This window comes from Chiloscyllium plagiosum, unplaced genomic scaffold (genome assembly GCF_037043375.1).
Source record: "Chiloscyllium plagiosum isolate Xiang-an unplaced genomic scaffold, Cpla_swu_hap1 HiC_scaffold_45, whole genome shotgun sequence".
NCBI classification, from domain to species: Eukaryota; Metazoa; Chordata; class Chondrichthyes; order Orectolobiformes; family Hemiscylliidae; genus Chiloscyllium; species Chiloscyllium plagiosum.
Window position 1 is genome coordinate 50,264,109 of NW_028270183.1, and position 18,001 is coordinate 50,282,109.

At 42.9% G+C, this 18,001-nt stretch overlaps 1 pseudogene; it reads left to right on the plus strand.

The window, feature by feature from the left end:
* The window catches only part of LOC148136659 (putative G protein-coupled receptor 139), a 77,566-nt pseudogene that overhangs the window by 25,961 nt on the left and 33,604 nt on the right, over nt 1-18,001 (plus strand).

Below are 18,001 nucleotides of genomic sequence, written 5' to 3' on the forward strand. Positions count from 1 at the left end.
TGCTCGTCTCCCCTTCCTGACCGCAGGTTCTCCCTCTCAAATTACAGAGCACATTCTCTCACATTAGGGACCCTACCCACTTCACCGGAAACTCTTTGATCAAGTCGACCTTCCCTGCTCTCGCATCAAGCTGTGTCTTGTGCTGCCACTTTGCCTCTGGCCTCAGTGTGGCTCGGCCTCTCCATTCTTGCTGTTTTACACCTCCCAGTCACATCTCATTCCAGAAAATTTTCTTCTTGGAATAAACATAATTGAAAACACTTCTCCCCCTTTGCACTGAATTCACAGTCAATCCCAATTTCCAAAAGTATATTTAGCCTTCATCTTACTCTGCTAAAGGCAACTGCATGCTATCCGTCTGGTATAATAATTCCGTTTCTCACAAAGATCTGGCCAGAGAAATGTTTTCACTGTAGATATCATCATCCCCTTTAGAAAAAGGAATTCAGGTGTTTGACTTCTTGGCACGAGTTAGCGTTTCATGCTGCCTTAGTATTGTAACAGAGAAAAACACAAATCACAATATGATGTTTGTTTACCTGTCATGTTGGATATTGTTTCAAATTTGCAGTGCTTATCTTTAAATGCTTGTTCTTAAAGTTAGTAACAGATAGAGTGTAGGAGGTTGAGGGGTGACATTCTAGAAATATATAATATCATGAGTGGCATGGATAGGGTGAATAGTCAAGGTCTTTTCCACAGGGCAGGGGAGTTCAACATAAAGAACATAGGTTTAAGGTGAAACGGGGAAGATTTAAAAGTGACAAAGGGGCAACGGTTTCACGCAGAGAATGGTGTGTGTCTGGAATGAGAGGCCAGAGGAAACGTGGTAGATGGAAATACAGCTATAACATTTCAAAGACATTTGGACAAACATATGAATAGGAAATGTTTGGAGGCATATGGGACCCGTGCAAGCAGATGGGACTAGTTTGTTTTGGAAAACCTGGCCAGCATGGACAAGTTAGAACAAAGGGTCTGTTTGTGTTCCATATGACTGTGTGAATCTAGAAAGCGAGAGAAAAGGAAGAAAATACATGATGTAATTAAATTGGCAAGAAATATAAAAGCAAGCATCTCGAGCTTTTCCGTCTAAATGAAAACATGTTCAAGGTGAGTGTGTGACCTTTGGTAGAAATAAAGTCGGGAAAGCATATTGAGGACATTTAGAGTGTGTGACTGGGGAACTGGATACTGGGAACAGACAGACAGCTTACACCAATATTTTACATTCATTCCTGGCAGGGGAAGGCACTGCAGGCATTTCAATGATATAAACAAAATGGTAATAGGAGAGGACTTCTTGAACTGCCTCTAACCAATAGGAGAGGACTTCTTGAACTGCCTTTAACAAACTGAAATGATTAACGATAGGCAGGTGAGCAGTAATTCATAACTGGCTTTAATAGAAGTGGTTACAGAGTGACTGGTGGCACTGTGTGAAATATTCCATCACTCTCTGGATTGCAAGAGTGTTCCAGTGAAACTGAAGAACCTTCAATGTGGTGCCTGTCTTCAAGAAAGGAGCGAGACAGGAAGCAGGAACCATTTAGCCCTCACCATTATTGCTGAGAATCTGCGAGAGTCTGTTATTAAGGAAGGAATTGCAGGGCATTTTGAAAAGCTTCACGCAGAGTCAGCATGGTTTTGTGAAAGGGGGTCCAAATTTTGTCTGTAAAAGCATGCAAAGCTTTTCTGGAGATCCCTGAGAATCTAACAAGTGGACGCGATGAAGGGGCACTTGTCGACACGAGGCTTTCCAGAGATTTTCCACATGGTATCACAAGAGTAAGGTTCTTACACAATACAGAAGGTCATAGCAGGCTGGATAATATATTAGCATTGGATGATGGTTGGTTAACACATAGCAATCGGAGAGTCAGGATTAATCAAACTTTCTGACAAAGACGTTTCTACTGGAGTACCACAAATATCAGCCCGGTTGCTTCAGTTATTTACAATCCACACTGATAGCCTGATGGTGGGAGCAGAGTGCAACATACTTCCGAATTTGGGGATGACACTGAGAACCAAAGCACAGTCTTTTGCTTCATGAAGAGGTCTCCCAAACTGAAGAGCAGTACAAAGGGGGTGTTTCTGTGAAAGAACGATAAAGTCAGTATGGTGACGCTGCAAGTAACTAGTTTAGTTCATTAGGCGGGTTCCTGGGATAAAAGGGTTCAATTATTGAGTACATGTAAAATGGTGAGGCGTTTATTCATTGTGGCTGAAATTAATGAGGGTGATATGACTGAAACGTACAAGTTACAGAGGGGGCTTGACAAGGTAAATGTTGAGAATGTGGTTCCATTCCTGGGCAGAGTCTCGAACTCGGGGACATAGATACAGAATTAGGGATATCGATTTCAGCCTGTGATATAAATAAATGTCTCCTCTTAGAAGATAGTGAATATCCGGAACTCCCTAACCCAGACAGTTGTGGGGGCTGGGTCACTGAATGGATTTACAGACGGGGTGGATTGGTTTTTGACACATCAGCGAGTTGAGGGATACAAGGGGTTAGCAGGAAAGTGGAGTTGAGCCGTGGAATAGATCAGCCATGTTCTTACTGACTGACAGTGCGGGCTTGAGGAGCCGAATGACCCACGCACATTCCCGTTTGTAACGTTCTAAAGTTATGCTGTTGGAAAATGGTCATTTTCCCAGAGGTCGTGTTGTACAATGTTGCATTCAGGGAGAACAGAGGATTTGTTTCTGTTAACACTGGCTTGGATTGTAGGCTTTATTCACAGCGAATCTGGGTCTGTAACATGACCCACATTTTGAGCAGAAATTACAGAGAGGGGAAGCCTGGAAAGAGGGATTGGGGGGCCTGAGGGTCACTTCCTGACCCAGCTTGGATTTTCCAAGAACATTTCCGAAATTACACCGAACCATCGGAGTGGCCTCGATCTGCTCCAGTGTAGCAGGTCCGAAGGGCTGAATGGAACATCAGAACACAGGGCTGAGGGACACGAGATGGCCATTCGACACTTTGACACTACTCCGCCACTAAATAAGGTTAAAACTCATCTCATTGTGGTCCCAGCTGCACTTATCTCTCCATGCACCATTACCCCTGATGTACCTGTCTATGGAAAATAAGACGAAGTCAGCCTTGACATAATATTAAGATTCAGCCATCCCAAACTTCTGGGAAAGAGAATTCCCACTTGAATGAATCCCCACTTTGTGAGTTGCTCTTCACTCCGGTTCTGACTGAGGTTCGAGGGTGTCACTATTTACTTTTCTAGTCCCACTCCTCCACTGCTCACAACAGATTTTAAATGTGACCAGATTGGTGAAATGGCTGATGATAAAGGTCTCAGACTGGGTCAGGTTCAGTGATAGGAAAAAGTCAGGCAGATTTCTTTCGTCAGACACATGTAACGTATATATCTAACAGAGGGGCATGGTGGATCTGTGGATAGCACGGCTGGTTTCAACTCCAACGTCTCGGTTAGACTGGTGCTGGAAAAGTACAGCAGGTCAGGCAGCATCCGAGGTGCAGTAGAATCATCATTTCAGACAAAAGCCCTTCATCAGGAATGGAAGGGTTCAATTGCAACCTCTATGTGGAGTTTGAACATTCTCCACGTGTCTGTAGGGGTTTTCTCCCAGTGCCCCAGTTTCCTCCCATAGACCAAAGATATGCAGCTTAGAGTGGATTGGCCATGTTAGATTGCTCATAGTGCCAGGGATGTGTCGGTTAGGTGGGTTAGTCATGAGAAATATAGGGTTACATGGGGGGCAGGTCTGTGTGCGATGCTGTTTTGTTAGTTGATGTGGATTCGATGGGCAGACTGGCCTGCATCCACTCTGTAGAGATTCTATGACAATGACAACAAGTTTTGACTATACAAACACCCAGTGGGCATCTACCTGATCCGCTCTCCGCAAGGTTTTGTATGTATCAATAAGATCAGCTCCAAGAGTAACCTGTTAAAGCCTTCATAATATATGCTCTTCATCGTTGGAATATGTGAAGCGTACCATATCTGATCTGCTTCCAATGTCATTATATCGTTATTCAGGTAAAGGTACAGAAAATAATCTCAGATGATTTTTATGTTTGTTTTCTCAGTGTTGTGAGTCTTTGTAACTCTCTTCCCCGCAGAGCATTGGAGACAGAGATATTGAATTCTCTTTTTTTAGGCAAAGACAGAAGTTTCATAAATAACAACGGAGTCAAGGATTATCAGGCAGGAATATGCAGTATGGGGGAAATGCTGACAGTGGTACCAAATGACACAGATTCTAAAACATACAGGAATATAATGCAAAACAAAATTATAATATAGAAAACAAAATTAAAATGTAGCAGTGATAGAGTACAGTTCGAAAGGGCAATGGGACTGCTCTGTCATTAGAGAGAGACCACTCGAGCAGGTTTAACCTGAGGGTCACCAGACTTCGGGTGATGGGGTGAGGGTGAGAGAGTGTCCTCTTCATGGTAACCTCTGTCAGTGTGGGGAATTGAACCAGCGCTGTTGACCTACCTATGCATCACAAACCAGCCGTCCAGACAACTGAGTGGGAGACTGTGTAACCGTTACAGACAGAAACAGGCATAGACAAAAGGCAAGATAAACTTTCATAACAAGGAAAACAGGTGCAGTTTAGATAACGGTAAATATAACAGCTGAGAATAAAATCGTCCTCTGCTATAAATAGTACTTTATAACGAGACAAGTGTTTAGAAGTTGTCTTAGGCTGAATAAATAAGGTGAGACAATTGAAATAATCAGAATTATTAATTGAAATTTGATATCGATCTCCACAAATGAGTGTATATTTTTGATTGCGCTATGTAAAATGTGCTTACCATTACATAAAAGTATAAAGCTGATGGAATACAGTGTTTGGAGAGTCCATCTACATGGGTAATGCCTTCGAATAGGTGCTTGAAGAAAACCGGGTAAAAGTGCCTGAGTGTCGTCTGGTCAGTGACTGGAACCCAGGGGTTTGAATGGCTGAAAGTTCCTGTGACATGGAATTGCGAAAAGCATCAGATCAACCCCGATCTTATTAAATGGTAGAACACATTTGAAGGGCTTAATGGCCTCATGATGGATTTGCATAACATGTGATTTACAAAAGTTTACATCTCTACTCATTCCCCTTATGAGTTTCATACTGGGGCACTGACATTTTCCTGAAAATTAGAGTATTATCTGGAACATTCCATAATCAGCACTCTCCAGAAAATTCTGCTGCCTTGTGGTGGTATTGAAAAGGCGAGAGAGAGGGGGAGAGGCAGAGGGGGAAGCTGCTGCATGCGGCAGTGAGAGTGGTGGAGTATGAGCCTTGTTTAGGGGTAGGTGCTGTAACAGATATACAGTGAGTGTGAGGTAGCAGAGAGAATATGGTGACCCTTATCCTGACAGAACGGGTAAGGTTATTGATGCTTGTCCTGTCTTGCTAGACATTTCTTCAGACCATAGATGCACTGAGGCCAGCTCAGACCATGCTCGGTGAGTCTGGTGGTGTGGCCCCCTCTGGGACGAGAATGGTCCCCCTCTGTACTAGCCCATCCACCAGGCCCTCCGTGCTCCTGTCGACAAACCGTGGTGTAATTGCCCCTTATCTGCAATGCTATGAGTAAACTGTGCAGGGCAGCTCCGAAGTGAGAAAGCTCAAACGTCTGCCCATTTGCCTTTTAAACATGACACCAGTGCCAGCGATCATGGAATATCCAGGGCCATCCGGGCGATGGTGAGTACCACCAGCCATGATGGGTGAGAGAATCGGGCTGGCATTGAATGAGAGGGACACCATGGGGTGGGGTGGATAGTTAATGAGGTGAGTTCGATAAGATAACACCAGGAAACTTGCTCAGCCTCGTGCAAACAATCCTTCTGTCACACTCAATGAAAATGACACTGAGACAAGTTATTATTAGATTGAGCCCAATGAGTCGAAGACTCTTCTGACCAGACTCCCAGTTACAAAGCTGAAGAACAAATCCGCATCCAAAACTCTCTGTCATCTGTACTCACACCGATATCCCGTTCACCCATCATTCCTGGGAATACTGGCTCACGTTGCAAACTGCCGTTGAAATATCTTCACTTCAGCATTCTGAAACCTGTGATCTTCCATGAAATTGTCTCTCAATCTCCCTTTCTCCTTTTCCCCAAACTCCTTTGATTATTGGTATTTAAACTGATTTCCCTGACCTCTCTCTCTGGCAGTGAGTTTCACACCCACATCACCGCTTGTCACGTTGCAACGGAATATGGAACTGTAAATGGTTGAGTGCTGCACATTCTGTCACTTCCAGCATGGGCTGCAAGTTTCCCCTAGCTCGACCGCGATCTAACACCGTGTTACTGAGTAATGTACTGGGGTGGTGTATACAGCTCTATATGCTGGGAGGGTACCTGCTCCAGGTTTACAGATCAATGCAATGCTATTCACTGTACAGCTCCCCATACTGAACAGTTACCTTGTCACCGTTTATAGAGCAAGACACTGGTGTAGGCTGCATATCGCATCATGCTCGACAGTCCGTTTCGTCCAGGTTTCTGAATCAATGCATTGGTGTGGTCTGTACTGCTCCCATGTTGGACCGATAGCTAATGGATTTGTGAGAGCTGCACAGTATTCCATCCTTGACAGATTGCTGAGTTGTACTGAGCCTGATCTGCACAGTGTTCCGTGCTAAACAGACATCTCATCTGGTCTCATACCTGTCTGGGTTGGATCTGTGAGGTGGATTGTGTATCTGATATATTTCCTGACGGAGGTATCACTGGTCCAGCTCGGCGCATTCAGTTGTTAAACCCCGTGTTTCTGCAACTTATTGACCATTGAGTAATTATCCAATTACAACATGAATACCTGTCCTTCTTGCTATGGAGGCGAGAAAACGCTCCTCCAGTCTTGACCCGAACATTTTCTTATTTTAAAGGCATTTGTCAGGTGCTGTGTTTCAGATGCAATTCGTTTGGACAAAATATTCGACATTAAGCAAAATACAATTTATCCAAACACTGTAGACAAAATACAATAAAAAAGAGGAACTTGGAATAACTTAATTTATTGTAAAACGTGACGGTTATTTAATAACTAAACAGTAACTGCTCCAACATGGTAACATCCTTGAAACACACACTTGTCACAAAACAAATTCAGGAAACATACTGTTTCGCAAACAGTTCTCCAATCCAGGAGGAATGAACATCAGAAGCAAATTCTCAGAGAAATCTCAGAGTGTGTAGCAGCCGGGAGAGATTAACTGACTTCCAACTCTGCTGAGACGCCAGCAAAAACTGGCAAAAGGGAAAACTGAGAAACCTGGTTCTGGGAGAGTTTGTCCATCATTCCACTGGACCAGGTTTCGGCTGGAAGGACCACAAGGAATGGACTGTATCTACACCGCTTATGCCACTGTAGGAGCCTCTCAAAAATGCCTAACCCCAGCTGAACCGTGCAATGTTGATAAGATAAATGTCAAAGTTAAATATAAATAAATAAAGCCAAAGGATGCACAGGCCTGGTGATCAGACACAGATGGCCTTTGGAGCACAGCAATTCCGACCCTGCCAAAGTGCAAGAGAATCATCGCGCTTGTGAAGTGAAAGCATCATCTCTCTGCCTCACCTCTAACTTTACAATTGGAGATGTGCCATTAGCCCAATAGTCAGCGGTGTCAACATCTCAGGAAGACCAAGTATTATTGACATATGTCAGGGTTGTTGTGAAAGGGGTTAACCAGAGATGTTTATACAGTGACTGTGATTGATGTCAGTCTCCATGGATCTTAACTGTGTCACTGGAGGATTTCCTCTTCTATTAATAAAGGGATTCCTTCAACCTGTTATCTCACAGTATCAGCGGCAGAGTCATCCTGACAATGATTGGGATCGGCAGCTGCAGAGAGAGGGCGAGGAAAAGAGTCTTAGAACATTAGACTGGAATGTTCCAATAATGGACAGAAGTTTATCCGATGGTCTTTACTTTCTTTCACTGGATTGGGCACGATTAGAGTTGCGGATACAAGCCGTACTGATGATTATTCAAGCAGGTTACTATCCCATCCTCGCTATTATTGGTGTTCCTTGTAAGCCTACCTTTGTCATTTCTATAAACTGTGGTGATGGTTATTGCTATTTCAGTTATTAATATTTAACAAATGCATAAACTGTAATCTTCAGTTCAGTCACAAGCTACACTTCATTTCCTCCAATCTCAGACTCCTCACTCATAAATATCTAAGAAGGAACAAAATTGTTTAGAACGTTTAGTCTTCGTTTCACCCTCAACTGTTTCTCTATATTTTCTCTGCCATCAAACCTGCCCACACCCAGCTCTGTAATATCCCCAGTCTCCAGCTCTGCCTCAGTGCTGTTGTTGAATTAGCCATCATCTGTCCCCTTGTCAACTTCAGATTTACGGCTCCAGTTCTCTTCTGACCTCTCCTCCAATTGCAAATATTTTGAATACATGCTTGTTCTTGCCTCTCCAGCTATTTCATAATAGGGACCACATATCAGAGTAACAATGTTACTGGACGGGTAATTGAGAGGCACAGGTTATAGCCTTGAAGGGATTGTTTCAAATCCTATCACAGCCAATGACAGAACTTAAATTCGAATGACAAAAATTGGATTGAAATCTCATTTTACTAACGGTAACCATGAACCTTCGGGATTTCTTTCATTATTTCACTTAGAGCCTTTGGTAAAGAAACTAAGCGTGACTTCAGACACACGACCATATGGTGGCTCCATATTGTCTTGACAAATGGCCTCACAGTCAAGGGCATTTAGTGATGGACAACAAATGCTGCCATTGTTGGTGATGTTGACATCCCGTGAAACAACAACATTAAAGGTGAAATAAACCAAGGAACTATGGATGTTGGAGATTTGAAATAAAATTCTCCAGCGTCTGAAAAAATAGGAGAATCTCAGCAAGTATGGCAGCCTCTGTCAGGAGAAAGACAGATAAAGTTGCAAGGTTAGTGACCCTACATCAACACTGAAAGCAACTGAGAAATAATATTATTTCTATCAGGGATAGCTGGATGAATGAAGGGGAAGTTAGTTGAATGGATGGACAAATGTCCAGCAAGAGAGAGAAAGAGAGAGAGAGAGAGAGGGAAAGAAATGAAAAGCAAAAAAGGGACAGCTGATATGAAGTCGAAAGAAAATAAAAAGAGAGCTTCTTCTAACATAACTCGTTTTTCCCTTGTTCCTGAATATCAATTTAATCTAGATATGCCCCTGTTAAAGTGAGTTATATTCCCTCTATCGCTCTTCTCTGAGTGTGATGATCAACTCCATTGGCAATACTGATGCTGTCCTTATAGGTGGTGGGGTACAGAGAAACATAGAACATAGAACATAGAAGAATACAGCGCAGTACAGGCCCTTGGGCCCTCGATGTTGCGCCGATCCAAGCCCACCTAAACTACACTAACCCACTATCCTCCATATACCTATCCAATGCCCTCTTAAATGCCCATAAAGAGGGAGAGTCCACCACTGTTACTGGCAGGGCATTCCATGAACTAACGACTCGCTGAGTGAAGAACCTACCCCTAACATCAGTCCTATATCTACCCCCCCTTAATTTAAAGCTATGCCCCCTTGTAATACCCGACTCAATACGCGGGAAAAGGTTCATACTGTCGACCCTATCTAACCCCCTAATCATCTTGTACACCTCAATCAAGTCACCCCTAAACCTTCTTTTCTCTAGTGAAAACAGCCCCAAGTGCCTCAGTCTTTCCTCATACGATTTTCCTTCCATACCAGGCAACATCCTGGTAAACGTAATGTGACATTGTCAACTGCTTCTTCAGAAAAATGGACTGTTACTGTAGGACTGTGCAGAGATGTGATGCCTTTTTCAGCCAGGAAGAGAAGCATTTTCAACACGGAATGGGTGCACTGTGTGTGTGTGAGAGGTTTTGACTTGCGCCTGTCATTAGACAGTAAAGGGAGGTTCAGTGGGTGCTTTCCTCGGGTTTGTGTATTATCAGCTGCTGCATGTATTCAGAGAGACCTGAGGGCCTGGTGACCCCACTCTGGACACTGCATTTATAGGGTGTTTGGGAAACAAATAGAGCCACGATTAAACAGAAAGGAAGGTCTGTACACGGGCAAGGCCTGGGTATTATACTATCCTCCCTGGGATTTCCAGGAATAGTTGTCTTAGCTGAACCAATTCCAAACGTAAAATATGAACATTTCAACAATGAGGTGGTCACTGAGCTGTGTCCCCTCCATCAGTATAACCTATAAACTCACACTAGAAACAGGACTGTGCTGCCCCTCACCATGAAATGAACTGTATTAATTCTGGAACTTTCCAGGCAGGAGATGTTAACATATTCATCATCTCCGAAGTGCAGTCCTCTGAAATATTCACTAGCTGTCAGAAGCCATCTGCCAGCTGAGAGGAAGACATTGAGTCCCTCTCCTTGTGGAAGGTACAGAAGCAAACTTCCAGATATACTAGGGAACAGGGAGACTGGTGAACACGTGGAACTGCACGCAACTAGAATTAATGAAGAGTATGTTTTTGAAAATCCATTCGAATTAAAAGTTGGTAAGGTGCTACATCTGATGAGTTCCATTCCCGAGTATTGAGGAGGTGGCAACAGAACCAGTGAAAGAATTACTAATTATTCTTCAGAGCTGGTTTGAGTCTGGAAAGGATCCTGTAGACTGGACAACATAAATATTATAAACATAAATATTTAAAACAGGACAGAGAGTGAAAACATTAAACTAAATAGCTTGATGTCAGCTGTGAGAAAAAAACATTGTAGTCTCTTATAATAAATGTGTTAACTAGACACCTGGAGAACAATGATATAATTTGATGGATTTGGCTGAGATTCAGGAAAGGGAAATGATCTTTGCTAAACCTGCTGGAGTTTGTGGACTCTGTCCATTGTATCAGTGACAACTGAGAACCTGCGGGAGTGACGTATTTGAATTTTCAGAAGAAGTTTGACATTTTTAAATGCAGGTGGGTGGAGAATGTTAGAGTCCATGGGTAGGAAAGGGTGTAATACACCAAATGGATTAAAAATTGGATAATAGGCAAAATGAACAGAGTGGCTTTTTTTCTCTCTGGACGGAAGGCTTGTCGGGTCACAGAGGGATCAGCTCTTGTGCAATTGCTGTGCACAAGATATAACAATGATTCAGATTTTAATAACAAATGCCATCATTCACATTTAAGTTTATTAAATGGTGAGAGTTTAGGAAGGGCTGTTGTTGAAAAGGACCTGGATATCCTTGGTTATAAGTCACTAACAGAATTCGTATGGGGCAGGAAGTAAAACTAACTGTAAAGGATATGTGGTCTATCATGGAAAATTATTGAAGTACCAGAGGAGATATATCTTACTCAATTATACTGTTTTGTTGAGCCAGTATTTAGGGCATTGCGTATAGACAGAGTCTGCTTTGTAAATAATGATCTCCATGTCAACAAGACAGTGCAAAGGAGTTTCACCAGACTGAACCCTGGCATGGTGTTAACATAAGGAGCGAATACAGAAACTACGTGTTTACTCTGCAGCTTTGAGAGAGAATAAGAAGTTGAAATTTGATAGTTATGGACGGACTCTCATTACATCTCAAGCAGCCATTGATAAGGTGAGAAATTCCATATTTTCCATAGGATGCTCGTTTCCTCATAGTTTACATGCCTGTGCATAGTACTTGACGGAGAGGTGCAGGTTCTGAATGAACTCTGAACAGTTTTATGCACACTTACTGTGTGAGCCTGCACTTAATGTTAGACTTCACTCAATCCTGTCAGAAGCCATAATGCCTTCATTCTGAAACAGTTAGCCATTCGCCACCAGCTGTTTACTTCCAGAGAGAACATGGGTCTGCTTTCTCAGCGATGGAAGATGCCTTTGAAACTGGTTAAAAATTGGCTTCATTCCTACTCCCAGGATATCATGTTAAATTAACACCTATGTATGAGTAATGACGCCACGAGGAATAAGGTGGAGCAGTCTTATCTGTGCAGAACCTGCTCCATTTGTTTGTGATGTTGGAGCATCTCTGACATCTTCCTGTGCCTAGTTAGTGACTTGAGAATCTGAATGATCTTTTCCTGTTTCTTTTTGATGACTCCAGGTGTGAAATGGCCTCTTTCTGATCATGTGTAACTGGCATGTGGTGTTGGACAGACTCCTTGTCTTCCTGTGTGACAGGCAAGAGGGACTGAATGGGCTGTCCCTCCTTTGCACAATAGTGTTGATGGGCTGAATGACTTTCCCACATTCTTGTGAAGCCAGATTGAGGTACAGAATGAACTCCTCCGTTTACTGCCGAAAAGTGCAGTGTCTGGCAGCGCTTTTCCATGAATGTTGCCGACATGTTAACTTAAATGCTGTCCAGGTCTTGTTGCGCATGGACACAGACTACTTTAGGACCTGAGGGAAGTGTTCTGACCATTGTATAACCTACAGTGAATATCCCCACTTCTGTTTGGTGAGACCTCAATGGGCTGACTGGCCTGCTTCCACACTGCTTGGATTCCCCGCCGACAAACTAGAGATGCCTGAACTGGGCGAGCTCCACTGAGGTTCTCCTGCAGTGATGTCCCACAGCTGAGATTATTAATGCCCACTGATGATGAAGATCTTCCATTGTGCTGTGAATAACTGCAAGCACGGGAGAGTTTGCAATGGATTCTTATGAAGTGCGATTTTGCCCAGGATCCTTTATGCCATCCTCAGTTAAATACTGCCTTGATAACATGACCAGTCACTCTTAGCTAAGCCCTTGTATTCACCTCTATCGCTCACATCAATATATCACGGTGTAAGAGCAGACAATGGTTTCTTCAAACAGAGGGTAGTGAATGTCAGGAATTCTCTATTCAGGAGAGTCAGGGGAACTGGATCACTGAAATACCTCTGAATGGTCTTCCCTGTTTCTGTGCTCCAGGTGATACAGTAAGTGGCCTCTAACTGCTCCTGTCTAGGAGGTTAGAGGGGTTGAATGGAACAAAAGAGCATCGCACTCAGGAGCAGTGTTAGGTCGTTCGACATTATGAGCCTTCTCCACCAGGCACTAAGATCGTGGCTGATCAGGTTGTGGTCTCAGCCCCACTTTCCTGTCTGTATCCCATTATCCATGACTCAATCTCTGTAAAATATTTAATGAACTCAGTTTGAATAAATGTGAACAAAGAGGTAACACATACCTCTCAGGAAGAGAATTCCCACTCAAATGGACCTTGTAGAATTACATGTCATCTCTCTTACAGTGCCACTGGAACCCTGTCCACATAAACCAGACATCCTAATCTGATCTCAACTCATTTGCCAACATTAGGCCCATATCCTTCTATCATTCCTATTAATATGCACATCCAGATACATTTGAAATGTTGTAACTTTAGCAGCTTGCATCACTTTCTCTGACAGCTCAATTCATACACACACCACAATCTGCATGAAAATGTTGCCGCATTAATGTCTTTCTCCTCTCACCTTAAGCCTTTCTCTGATAGTTTTGGACTCACCGATCCTGGGAAAAAGATCTTGGGTATTCAGCTTATCCATGTTCCTCATGATTTTATAAACCGCCTCAGCCTCCGATGCTCCAGAGTAAACAATCCCCAGTCTGTCCAGCCTCTCCCTGTAGCTCAATCCCTCCATGCCCGGCAATATCCTTGTAAATTATTTCTACACCCTCTCAGGTTTTACAACATCTTTCCTATAGCAATGAGAACCAAATTAGATACAATATTCTAAACGTCACCTCATCAACATCCTGACCAGTTGCAATGTGATTTCCGAACTCACATACTCAATGTACTGACCAATAAAGGCAAGCATATCAAACCCCTTCTTCACCACGCTGTCGACCTGCGACTTCACTTTCAAGGGACATTGATCCTGCACCCTTTTGTTCAACAACACTCCCCAGGACCCTACCATTAATTGTATATGTCCTGCCGTATTTTTCCTTTCCAAAACGCAGCACTTCACATTTATCTAAATTTAACTCCTTCGCCCATTGCCCCATCTGATCAATGTCCCATTGTACTCCAAGGTAAGTCTTGCTGGCCACTGCACCTCCAATTTTGATGCCATCTGTAAACCTAATAAGCAGGCAAATATTAACATCCAATTCATTTATATAAATGACAAAGGCAGTGGACTCAGCACCTTGTGTTACACCACTGGTCACAGGGTTCCAATCTGAAAAACAGTCTTCTATCAACCTTTGCCTCCTACCTTCACTTTAATTTTGCAGTGTATTGGCTAGCTTACCTTGGATCAATTTATGATCTAAACTTCGAAATTTGTCTGTCATGCGAATGCCTTGCTGAACGCTGTATGGACAGCGTCTACCACACTACCTTCATTAAACTTGTTTGTCACCTCTCCAAAAAACGCAATTAATTGTGTTAGAAATGATTTCTCATGCACAAAGCCATGTTGACTATCCCTAATCAGTAGTTGCTTCTTCATATTGCATGTAAATCCTATCCCTCACAATCCTCTCCAACAACGTGCACACTATTAACATCAGGCTCACAGATCTATCCTTCAGGTCACTATTCATTTCCCTCGTCCCACCCTTCCACTGCTCACTGCAAATGCTAATGTAACCAGGTTGGTGGTTTGACCAACAATATAGGTCGCAGACTGGGTCAGGGTTAGGAGCAAATTAGGCAGGATTCTTTTATCAGCCAAAATTAACAAATTCATCACCCAAGCAAAGTTAGTCAAATTACGTTGGAAAGATACATGACAAACAGTTTGGATATTACAAATCTGAGCACCAATGTTTCTCTTTCTAAAAGTACTGACACATGCACACGTTTGATGACCAACAGAACAACAAAATCTTGGCAGAGCCGTTAATTTGGAAAAACTTTGCCGAAATATTAATTGAACTCATGATGAAAGGAAACATTAGTGATTGTTCCAAATATCATTCAACTTATGGAGCTATTCTGTTCTTACAAGCTACTGGTAATGGGATCACTTCCTGGAATAGATGATTTTGCTGAATTCCCTTTACTTCAGGCAGTGGGGCAATTCCAGTGAATCCTCAACAGGAATCCTCCATGAGTGGCAAAAATGACTGAGGAGTTTTCAGCTCACACACATTGCTGGGAAGAGGAACACGGAGAGGGAGGGAGCAACAGGCTGTTCCTTCTCAGGAAGAATACAGTTCCTGCATTCCTGAGTTGAATCTGCCTCCAGTTAGTTTATGGTGTTATATGGGGTGTAGGTTTGGTCGCTGAGCTGTAGGTTTGTTATCCAGACGTTTCATTACCTGGCTAGGTAATATAATCAGTGGCGACCTCCAAGTGAAGCGAAGCTGTTGTCTCCTGCTTTCTATTTATATATTTGTCTTGGATGGGATTGTTGGGTTTTTGGTGATGTCATTTCCTGTTCGTTTTCTAAGGGGTTGATAGATGGTATCTAGATCTATGTGTTTGTTTATGGCGTTGTGGTTGGAGTGCCAGGCCTCTAGGAGTCTCTGGAATGTCTTTGCTTAGCCTGTCCCAGGATAGATGTGTTGTCCCACTCGAAATGGTGTTTTGTTTTTTATCCATGTTTTGGGTATGAGAGAGAGAGAGTCGTGTCTTTTTGTAGCTAGCTGGTGTTCGTGTTACCTGGTGGCTAACTTTCTTCCTGTTTGTCCTACGTAGTGTTTCTGGCAGTCCTTGCATAGAATTTTGTAGACGGCGTTGGTTTTGTGCATGGGATGTACTGGGTCTTTTAAGTTTATTAGTTTTTGTTTGAGAGTGTTGGTGGGTTTCTGCTTCCTCCAAAACACAAACTTCCCGTCACCGACTTTGTGCCATTCTTTTTGCTGAAGGTTTGCTCACGACCCTCCCCTGTCTGTATCCCATTGCAGACACCGTGTCACCACTTGACATCTTATGGAATGACTATTCTGGTGTCTGAGCAAATTGAGCTCCAGTCCATTCAGCCCCTTCATCCAACTCAATAATCTAGATTTCAATCTGTTGATGACCCCATACCGATCCCGGAGGAATTCCACTAGTTTCAGCTTTCCAACCTGAAACTAAGTTATTATCTCTATTCTGTATTTCCTGCTATCTGACCAGGGCTTCCCTGTTCCTGTGTACCTGCACAGAAAGGTTGCATGGCCTCCTGTTGTGCTGTGTAGCTGAGTGTCGAATTGTTTCTGATCTCAGTGATCCTCCTTCCGGCGATTTGTTGTCAGATGATCAGGTATAGTTCATACCGTCATTGATCCTGATCCCTGAGAGTTTAAAGATGAGCACAGGATACAGGCTAAGATTTGGGGGGATCGCTACCCTGTCAGAAATGTGGTCTTTCAGATGCAGCAATGGAATTATTCTGCAATATCAGTCATGTGCTCAATTTTCGCCAGACAGACACTGAGGAAGAGGAGAGATTTCCTATTAGTCTGATTAACATGCGTCCCCTTAACAACACAAGCAATAATCTTAATCATTAATTTCATTTTTGACTGTTAGTGCTGTGTTGAAAAATTGTCGCAGTCACTACACATGAAAATAAACTATTGTCTTTGAGAGGTGACCTTATAGATGTTTATAAAATCACGAGGTGCATGGATAGGGTAAATAGGCAAGGTCTTGTCCCTTGGGTAAGGGAGTCCAGAACTAGAGGGCATAGGTTTAAGGTGAGAGGGGAAAGATATCAAAGGGACCTAAGGGGCAACCTGTTCACAAAGTGTATGGTGGGTGGATGGAAATAGCTTCCAGAGGAAGTGATGGAGGCTGGTATGATTACAATATTTAACGTCATCCAGATGGATATATGGAAAGGAATGATTCAGAGGAATGTGGGCGAAATGCTGGCAAATGAGACTAAATTACTGTAGGATATCTGGTTGGCACAGATGAGTTGGACCAAAGAGTCTGTTTTCCTGATGTATATCTCTACTACACTATGACTAAATCCTTCATTCAATTCCTGTGTATCTCCTTAGAGGGGCAGAATGGGCTCCTCCTACCTCATTGCAGCGATACTGACTGGATGAATGATGTCTTCCTCTCCCTCTGTAACAGGCTCAAGGGGTGCAGTGAGAGAACAACAGATGAGATAGGAGCTCCAGCCGGCCTACCAGTTTATAAAGATTATGGCTGGTCTGTTTGCGGCTGAAAACTCTTCTTCCTGTCTATTGCCAATAAACACTGACTCCCCTGTCCAACAAAGCTCAGTCAAGATCAGCCTTGAATATCTTCAATGGTCCAGTCTTCACTGTTCCCTGGGGATGAGAATACCACAGAGAGCACAACCCTAAGGAGATAGAAACATCCTTATCTCAATCTTAAATGGGGGAACCTCTAAACTTAAAACTGTGTGAACTTCACAACAAGTCAGGTTTTCTTTTTTGAGAAATGAGGGCACAACGAATAGGAAAGAAATTGACCATTCAGCCCCTCAAACCTATCCCACATTCCCATTGACTCTGTTCAGTAAAGTATTTATCAAACTCAGCCGCACTGCTCTCTGAGGTAGACATTTCCGATAGCGTAAACCATAGAGCATACCAAATTGGTGCATAACTAGAGTGTTTGGTCCATCGAGTCTGATCAGCTGTTCGATCATGGCTAACATGTTTCGCAACAAAATTCTCCGCCTTCCCTCTGTAATGTTTGATCTATCAAATCATATCTATCTCTGCCTTTAAGACAGAACTGTGTCTGTGTCTCTGTGTGTCTGTATGTGTGTATGTGTATTTCTGCTTATTGGTGGCAGACAGAGGGTAATGAGGGAGGGTTATCTTTTGGACTGGAGGCTTGTGACCAGCGGCGCTCCACAGGAATTGGTGCTGGATCCACTTTTGGTTGTCATTTATATCAATAATTTAGATGTAAATAATAGAAGGTATCGTGAGCACGTTTATGGATGACATCAAGATTAGTTATATCGTGGAAGGTGAAGAAGGTCCCATAAGATTATAAAGAGATCATAATTAATTGCATCAATGAATCATAAAGTTGTACAGCACACAGTTTGGTCCAACTCATTTGT